This window comes from Schistocerca nitens, chromosome 2, assembly GCF_023898315.1.
Source record: "Schistocerca nitens isolate TAMUIC-IGC-003100 chromosome 2, iqSchNite1.1, whole genome shotgun sequence".
NCBI lineage: Eukaryota > Metazoa > Arthropoda > Insecta > Orthoptera > Acrididae > Schistocerca > Schistocerca nitens.
In genome coordinates, this window is record NC_064615.1 from 412540033 (window position 1) to 412550173 (window position 10141).

Below are 10141 nucleotides of genomic sequence, written 5' to 3' on the forward strand. Positions count from 1 at the left end.
GGCTGGGCTAGAGGTTTCGTTACTTCGCAGAATCTTAGCGAAAACACTTTCTGGCGGGCTACCAGCGAGGCGTGGGAATGACTTGTGTACCCAGGCAGTTGTGGCGGTGACGTAGAAAAATCAGCACAGAAATTGGCGCCAAGAATCTCCATTGGTGGAATGGTAGTGCTCCGGCAATGGAGTGGAATTTCCGCCGGTTTTCGAGTTGCTGATTGGAACGTTTAACCACGGTCACTGTCGTGGGGGCGGGAATGTTGTGTGTTCGGCCTGTACAGGTGCGCTAAGTAGTCGGCTCTCGCCTTTCGGTCGAGGACGTCGAAGCAACCAGCCATCGCTTCCTGTACGCCAGATCGTGTTCTGGCAGTTAAGAAGACAGTTTGGTAATGTATGTCCGCAGCACCGGCAGATAGGGATTTTCCTAGGTGATAATCAGAGCTCAGCAGAGCGCGCCTGTTCGTCTTTTTCTAACTTTGTTCTGTCTTGAGTAGCAGCAATTACTGTTGGGTTAGCTGTGTGTCTCTCTTGAGATTTGAGTGGCAAGGAATTGGCTCCACATACCACTTCGTCTTAAACCTCACGATCTAGTTTAGGGACAACTTCACCTTTACAGTGTTTGTATGAGTCTCCAATTTGAGCCAATTTGATATATTATAAATTAGTATTCATGTGTTTTTGTTTATAATTTTGTGTTTAGTCTTAATAAATCATATTGTTATTTTGGACAGAACTTTCATTCTGTTAATCGGTAGAGCAACCCATCATTTCTCACTACGTTTATGAAACCTTCCTTTATTTAACTTATTTATCAAATTAAATTATTGCAGGTGCCAAACTCTTTTCTACTCCACTTGCAGGGTTGATTACAGTCAGTTCGCGTATATTTTTTAATCCTTGTGCAACAGCAAAGGTCGGAGTTAGAATAGGGGGGGCTTAGAGCATCATTTACATATGTAGCTTCTAGAATTTAGTGTTAAATACACTGCTAGCCCCGGCACCTCGCATAATATGGCGACCCTAGCCTCGGATCTTTCCTGTGAATCACTGATAAGCCAACAGGATTCTTAGTAGGAACATTCAATTGTTTTTCTCTATTTTTTTTAATGAGTAATACCCAACTTGTTTTTCTTGTAGTTCCGTGATTAGTTTTTAAGTAGCGGCGCATGTTTACTGTTTTTGTTTTCAGCGTATATATTTGTTTGTTTGTTCATTGTTTTATATGTTTCTTTGATGTGGTGTCCGTACCACTTCACACTTTGTCGGGTTTGTGTGCAGTTTCTGTGCATGTAGTTACAGCGTTGGAACGGCGTTGTTGAAATTTTGTGTCTATGTCGAAGAATATATGGAGTAGATTATTTTTATTGTGCATCTTAGATAAAATTGTTTTTCATGAATGATCACGATAAGTAAGGCACGACTATTATCGAGCGAAGTTAAACCAAAAGAGAATTGCATAATGGATAAGGGGCAGTTTACTGACGGGGATAGGTTCGGAGATGAGATGGGCACATTTTTAGCAGGACAGGACGACAGGGTCATGGATGAGGAAGGTGATTTGGACGCGATCTTAGAGCAACGTCGCCGCCGTGATTATGATAGTGAGGTAGAGGATGAAACAGGCACACAGGTCGAGACGGTAGTAGAGGTTTATAATCAAACGAACGAGAGCAGACAGGGGCCAGCTCGGCCACGTCAGAGCTCTAGCGCCCAGGTGTCCAGAGTTACATCACCCATGTGTGACGAGGATCAAAATGATGACATTAACCCAATACTGAGCTTCCTACGATCAATGAAAGAAGAAGCTGACGAACAGCGTAAGAAGGAGAAAGAAGAAGCTGACGAACAGCGTAAGAAGGACACGGAGGCAATAATTTCGCATATAGGGGAAATTCGTGGGGAATTATTAACAATAAAGAAAGAATGTGGAGAAGCAAAACAAATGTCAATGGTAGCACAAAAAGTAGCAGGCCTAGCCAAAACTGCAGCAACAGGGGCAATGAAAATCGCAAGAGTAACTTCTCAACTCGCAGGGCGCTTGCGACGTGCGACACAAGTCCACTCAAAATCCCTAGCGGCCTTAAAGACTCAAGGTAATATTGCGGTTACGAACATCACGAAACGAATGAAAGAAGTAGAGAGTCGGATAGCAAAACTAGAGCGAAACGGGCACACGAGCACTGCGCGTTCGGATACCAATGATGGAGTACACAGGATTGTGTCTCCGAGGAAAAGCCCTCCGTGCTCTAGCCCAGTGACAGCGTGCGGAACGAACAATGCACACGCAGAAACAGCGAGTAATAGCTCCAATAATTGCAGCCCACTTAGAAGAATGAATGCTGAATGCCACTTCCACTGTGATACAGAGGTAGCACATCACAGTTATCAGCAAGATAGATCAGGACACTCAGCAGACGTGCAAGTATCGGAAACGAGTGACAACACCAGTGCAAGGATCGGACAGGATTTTGATCACAATCACTTCCTGTCGATACTAAAATTCCAAAAGTTCAGAGATAATGGAGGGTCGATGCATCCCAAGAGCTGGGTGATGCAGTTTACAAATTCATTACCGTCATCATGGCCAACCCTGGCAAAATTAGAATTCATATGTGGACACATCGAAGGCCAAGCCGCGGAAAAGATGCGGGGTGTGGCAGCGACGTGTCAGACATATCAGGAATTTGTTGATGCGTTCCTGGGGATCTACTGGTCAAAGGAAACGCAAGACAGGATTAAAGAGGAAATAATATTTTGTCCTCAACTGGAAGTGTCCGGGCAAAGGAGCGCAACCAAATGTTTTGATGATTTACTCAAGAAGAATCAATTTTTAGATAGTCCATATAGCAAGGGAGAAATCATCAAATTTTGTTTTTCCAAATTGCCTGTTAGGTATCAACAGACACTTGTCGGCAAGTGTGGATCTGACATAGAAGCATTCAAGAGTCTATTGCGCGAACTCGAAGTAGTCTTCGATAAACAAGACGCAAAGGACAGGAAGAAGGCGCAAAATAACAAATACCACGGGCCAGCAAGGGCAGACGACAACAGATCGCATAATCGCGCTCGTCAGTTGGGAAACCAGGGTTACGGAAATCAAGGTTACGCAATTCAAGATTATGGAAACCAGAGACACGGAAACCAGAACGTCAGGGAACAGGCTCAATCTAGACAAGGAATCTGGGACAGGAGGAATAACGAACGGCAAAGCGACCGTAACTGGAGAGAGCGAAACCAAGGACAACAGGAGAACCAGGAGATTGAAATTAGACCTGCAAATCCTAACGCACGTCAGAGGAAGAGGAGTCTGACAAAGGATTGGCGCTAGTCCATAGGACTCCACCACATCTCTCACACAAAGAAGTTCGTGGAATAATAGTAGTTTAAGTGGTGTACATAGTAGAATAGGCAAATATATGAACCTTTCTTTCGGGAACAATAATCGTTACATTAATAGATCAAGATTGCTAAAGTATTAACACGCTGCGTTGTCTTGCATAAGAATTTGCTGCTGCTATCCTCTTTTTGTTTATGTTCGCGATCTCCAATGTCGATGGAGTAGGAGACACTACCTTTCCATGAGCAATGTTTTTGTCCTTTCCTATCTGGTATCCATGTTGAGGGATAATGAGGAGATGTCGCACAAACGGGCGCATACAAGAACGTGCTCTTAGAAGCGTTCTGAGAAGTCGTGATACGCTCCATAGCGGCCACAACCAGTTCGTGAGACGTTCATACCAATGCTTGCAGGCACGCGTCAGTGCACTGCAAGATTGTGGTATATTGCGTGATTTCGATGATGAATATGGGCAGTATAGTTTTTACAGTGATGCGCCAGCATCGTTGTCTTGCAAGTCTGGGTGAACCTGTGAGCGTTTGACTCCAATGGTGCCCTAGGGCCTAGACGGTAGAAATGCGGGCATAAAGCCTACCATGCCAATGTGCTGGTTGGGGATTTAGCGTGCTGCTTGTGACTGTCACAGATGAATAACCAAGGAATTATACTTGGAAATTCGTGACATACTGTGTAGCTGGTGTGTGGTGGGCGACGGAATCCTCAACAGGAACCAGTCCTGGCTTGGTCATATTACATTGCCTCTGGAAAGGTGTGCTTTGATCGCGAATACTGCATAACATAGAAATGGAAGTTGCAACTATAAATTTATTGTCTTGTATAGCCATGGCTAACCCAGTCTCTGGAGTTTCAGTGAGGCGTAGTGAGAACTCGGAGGCCATTTTGTACAGCGCGCACATCACTGTCGTCAATAGCGGTGAGCAGCGAGACATCTCAGCGTAACAGGAATTATGTAAGAGTATTGTATAAAAAATAAATAAATAAATAAATAAATAAATAAAAGGGAAAGTACGATATACTAGGATAAGTTAAACTGTAGGATTTAACAATAACTAGATTATTATTGTGGGGGTTTTCTAACACAAGTGTGGCGCGCGCCTGTTGAGATGCTATTTTTCGGGTCACCAAACCACAGACCCGAGATGGAGGGACGACGGGCGAGCGAAAGTAGCATAGTTGCATGTTCCTTATAGCACAGTAAAACTTAGACCTGCATAACAACATAATTGAATTAAAAGACATAGAATGTAGATCGTTGGCAAATGGTAGTTAATTCTTGAGCATGTCTACTTTCGATCTATATAATTAATAGTAATATTAGTGCGGGCCCGCACATTTAGTTCTTCATCCAATGTAGCGTCACACACCATGTACAATAGTGAGATTGGTCTCTACACAAATATCAAGATAAATTATTTCCATGATTTTTGTTATGATAGCTACAGATAAATAACTATAAAATTAAAATTAGAGTGTCTGAAATGACAGACCATCAATGTATCGTGATGTAAATTTATTAAAACATAGAAGGTCATGGGGAAAAGTTAGGCATAAGATTTTTGTAAGAATTGTGCAGATGACGGGGATCGTGGCAATGCAGGGGCCAGCCGGGGGTCATCGGCTACCTGCAAGAAGAAAGCGTCAGCGCGCTACCTGACGTGAAGGGGGGGAGAGCATCCGGTCCTACAAGCTGACAGCACCTGAGGGATTAGGCGGCAGACAGCCCTCGCCGGGCCACAAGCGAAAATGGGGCTGGCCGTTGACACTGACACGCGACCCACACGCGACAGCCTGCTAGCTCTCCGGACGCGGCAGCCGTTTGGAGGGATTCCCTGCGGCAGACCACGTTGTCGTGAGTACACGAAGAAGATCACATATCGTGTCAGAACCTGCGCCTCATGTGCCTCAGGACAGAAAGGGACGCTATATACTCACCTGTTTGGGTTTTTACAACTCACTAGCATTGGCCGATCTGCATACACAAAGCAGTATCGTGCCACACTAACAAATGTATGGTCTCATTTCTAACTTCTCCTCTTTATTAGAGAGCAGTTTTAGCAATCGTCGCTCCTAGTTCGATCCTGTATGGATGACATCACACACTTGTAGAGTCACTCCACGTGCCATCATCCCTCGTTGAACTGCAATATTGGGAAACATAAAGTACTGTCCAGCGAGAGAAGAGGCCTAGACTAGTGATGTATCCCAACAAGTAGACCTCAGAGACAATTAATCGACGTGAGGAGAGCCTATCACTGTGTCTTCCTACCATACTGCCGTCATCATATGCGTGGGTCTTGGCCCAATCTCAACAGAGTACTGCAGATGCTCCAGCATACCCTATTGCCGTTGCAACAACGTAGCAACAACACCCGACGTTTAGCCCTATGTGATGTCAGTAAGGTGTAATTTGTGAAGTGCTTCGAATATTTCTAACAATGTGATTTAGTGCCTCATTCTCAGCACACTCGTGAACATTGTGCAATGTGCACGCACAACTTGATGCCACATGAACCTTGTTTTTTTTTTCTTTCTTTTCTTTCTTAAATTTCTTTCTCAAGTGTTGTTTTTGTAATGTATGTTATGCTTTATATGTGTTGTGTTTTACATTGTAATTCTTATTACAAATTACTGTATTGTTCTCCACACCATGTTTTTTTTTTGTATTTTGTATTTATTGTTGTGTGTATGCAAACAGTGTGCCTGAAGTCCCCATAAACTGAAGCAGATACCACCACTGTCATTGTGAATGGACCATCAGTTCAGGGAACATTTTGTAAAGGTTATTCTTGCTGCAGGGAGACAGAATGAATCGGAGGTTGTAATTAGATTCTGAAAGCTCACAAAGAGATTGTTAACTTAAATAGTATCATGTGTGAGTGAGTTCAGGTTAGTTTAATGATACAAATTGTTGTAACATCTTGGGCATTTAATTGCGGAGCACTCCAACTCTGATTGTAAGGAATAAACTGCTCCATATTTGGCTCAGATGCCCGGGCCATATTTAGAGCGTGAATGTCTGTGTGAATCGGTGTTTGGAAGGGGCTCCCTGCGTATGGATGTGTGTGAGTGTTAGTGTTCCATATTAAGAAGGTGAAGTTGGCTACATCATAAATAATCCTCCCTCTATGAGCTGCATTTTTCGGTTGCAGTGATTCTTTTATAGAGTGCGGCATGTGGAGCCAGTTTGTAAGATTGTTCTTGGGCGATTGACTCACTACCTTGCTCCTAAGTGAGCCAACCGCTCACCAATTACAATCTAAAATGGCGTAGGGGCAATGAGAGGTGGCATGAGCCCCCTCTCATATTTCTATCTTACGATTCTCCTCTCTAATTACATGCGGTGGAAAGTTGCTATTCCTCCACACGCGGACTCCCCACGCAGCGTCTCTCGTCACCCGGGTGGTCCGGTGACAGGCGGGCTCTGTTGAACTGGAGAGGGTTAAGCCGACGGGTGTGAGGATGTCGAGTGAAGGCTTTGCAGACGCCGACATTGTCAAAAGACACGCCCGGAGGGGTTTGAAGTAGCGGCTGGGCTAGAGGTTCCGTTACTTCGCAGAATCTTAGCGAAAACACTTTCTGGCGGGCTACCAGCGTGGCGTGGGAATGACTTGTGTACCCAGGCAGTTGTGGCGGGAAAATTCCCGCGCATTCTGCAAAATAGTAACTGTGATTGGCTTGCTCAGGGCATAGCTCCGTGACGTAGCAAAATCAGCACAGAAATTGGCGCCAAGAATCTCCATTGGTGGAATGGTAGTGCTCCGGCAATGGAGTGGAATTTCCGCCGGTTTTCGAGTTGCTGATTGGAATGTTTAACCACGGTCACTGCCGTGGGGGCGGGAATGTTGTGTGTTCGGCCTGTACAGGTGCGCTAAGTAGTCGGCTCTCGCCTTTCGGTCGAGGACGTCGAAGCAACCAGCCATCGCTTCCTGTACGCCAGATCGTGTTCTGGCAGTTAAGAAGACAGTTTGGTAATGTATGTCTGCAGCACCGGCAGATAGGGATTTTCCTAGGTGATAATCAGAGCTCAGCAGAGCGCGCCTGTTCGTCTTTTTCTAACTTTGTTCTGTCTTGAGTAGCAGCAATTACTGTTGGGTTAGCTGTGTGTCTTTCTTGAGATTTGAGTGGCAAGGAATTGGCTCCACATACCACTTCGTCTTAAACCTCACGATCTAGTTTAGGGACAACTTCACCTTTACAGTGTTTGTATGAGTCTCCAATTTGAGCCAATTTGATATATTATAAATTAGTATTCATGTGTTTTTGTTTATAATTTTGTGTTTAGTCTTAATAAATCATATTGTTATTTTGGACAGAACTTTCATTCTGTTAATCGGTAGAGCAACCCATCATTTCTCACTACGTTTATGAAACCTTCCTTTATTTAACTTATTTATCAAATTAAATTATTGCAGGTGCCAAACTCTTTTCTACTCCACTTGCAGGGTTGATTACATTCAGTTCGCGTATATTTTTTAATCCTTGTGCAACAGCAAAGGTCGGAGTTAGAATAGGGGGGGCTTAGAGCATCATTTACATATGTAGCTTCTAGAATTTAGTGTTAAATACACTGCTAGCCCCGGCACCTCGCAAAGGCAGCAGAGGATCAAGTAGGTAGGGCTAGTAGAAATCCTTGGGTAACAGAAGAAATATTGAATTTAATTGATGAAAGGATAAAATATAAAAATACAGTAAATTGAGCAGACAAAAAGGAAAACAAACGTCCCAAAAATGAGATCGATTGAAAGTGCAAAATGGCTAAGCAGGGATGGCTAGAGGACAAATGTAAGGATGTAGAGGCACATATCACTAGGGGTAAGATAGATACTGCCTACAGAAAAATTAAAGAGGCCTTTGGAGAAATAGAACCTCTTATATGAATATCAAAAGCTCAGAAGTAAAGCCAGCTCTAAGCAAAGAAGGGAAAGCATAAAGGTGGAAGTAGTATATAGAAGGTCTGCACAAGGGCGATGTTCTTGAGGACAATATTATAGAAATGGAAAGAATGTAAATGAAGATGAAATAGGAGATATGATACTGCGTGAAGAGTTTGACAGAGCACTGAAAGACCTGAGTCGAAACAAGGCCCCAGGAGTAGACAACATTCCATTAGAACTACTGACAGCGTTGGGAGAGCCACCCCTGAAAAAACTCTACCATCTGGGAGCAAGATGTATGAGACAGGCGAAATACCCTCAGACTTCGAGAAGAATATAATATGATTCTTGAGTTTCTCCCGGCGTATTTGATAGTCAAAATATCCACGTGTGTACTGCCGGTCTACAGTGTCCAACGGGCACAACATTTCGGCGATCATACATGTCGCCATCAACAGGTGAACTGATGGTCTGAGCTCCTGTGTACGTGCCAGTACGGAGATCCGTAGGCTATGGCTGCTCAGGGGGAACTGGGTTCGGTCGCGGCGGCGGCCGATTTAAATACCCTCCGCCCGCGGCGCACTCCCTCCGCCGTCCGCGCCCCGCGCCACGGTCGCGCGGTGGAACAGATTGCAACGGCGTCTGAGATGACGTCGGTGTGATGGCTATGTCCGCCGTGGTCGTCACAACTACACGTTTGCTCCATTTACTCTTGATTAACCCAATCGCTGGTTCCCAAGCCTCGCTAAGATTATAGCCACAGTCACTGTTTATGAGGTCGTCATTGGTGCGAATTTCGATGGTCTCTCTAACAACGCTGTCCCAGTATCTCGACGTCTATACCAGAATCCTCGTGCATTCATACTCCATAGCGTGATTTTCCGACAGACAATGTTCAGCGACCGTCGTCTTGCTCGGATACATCAGTCGAGTGTGCCTCTGGTGTTCACGGCATCGATCCTCGACGGTACGCATCGTCTGACCAATATACGACTTGCCACATTGAAACGGAATCTGCTACACGCCGGCCTTCCTCAAACCGAGGTCATCTTTGGCGCTCCCCACCAGTGCACGAGTTTTATTCGGAGGACAAAACACAGTTCCGACCCGGTGTTTCTTCAAAATGCGTGCGATTTTCCCCGAAAGTGCGCCTGTATATGGAATAAACGCAGTGCCTACCTTCTCCCTCGTGATTTCATCCATCTCCACAGGTCGTGCTGTAGTGGTTGGGCGGAGAGCACGTTGAATCTGCCACTCTGAGTACCCATGTTTTCGAAATACAGTTCTCAGATGTTCCAATTCCTGGGGTAGACTCTCTGCATCAGAGATAGTGCGCGCCCTATGTACTAGAGTTTTAAGTACCCCATTCCTCTGTGAAGGGTGGTGGCAGCTGTCTGCCTGCAAATACAGATGAGTGTGTGTTGTCTTCCGATACACCCCATGACCTAGGGTGCCGTCAGCCCTTCTCTTGACCAAGACGTCAAGAAAAGGTAATTTACCCTCCGTTTCAGTCTCCATAGTGAATTTGATGTTGGGGTAAAGAGAGGGCGGCCATTCGTGATCTGAGGGAGCGCTCTGAAGTTGTCTTACCAGCTGACAGAGGAAATGCTACAGTTGTTCAAATGGTTCAAATGGCTCTGAGCACTATGGGACTCAACTGCTGTGGTCATAAGTCCCCTAGAACTTAGAACTACTTAAACCTAACTAACCTAAGGACATCACACACATCCATGCCCGAGGCAGGATTCGAACCTGCGACCGTAGTGGTCGTGCGGTTCCAGACTGTAGCGCCTTTAACCACTCGTCCACTCCGGCCGGCGCTACAGTTGTCTCCCATAAGGACTACACTGATAAGATGCAGAGCCTGCCAAATGACGATTCCTACCGGAAGATCAGCGTTGTCCCTAGAAAGAAG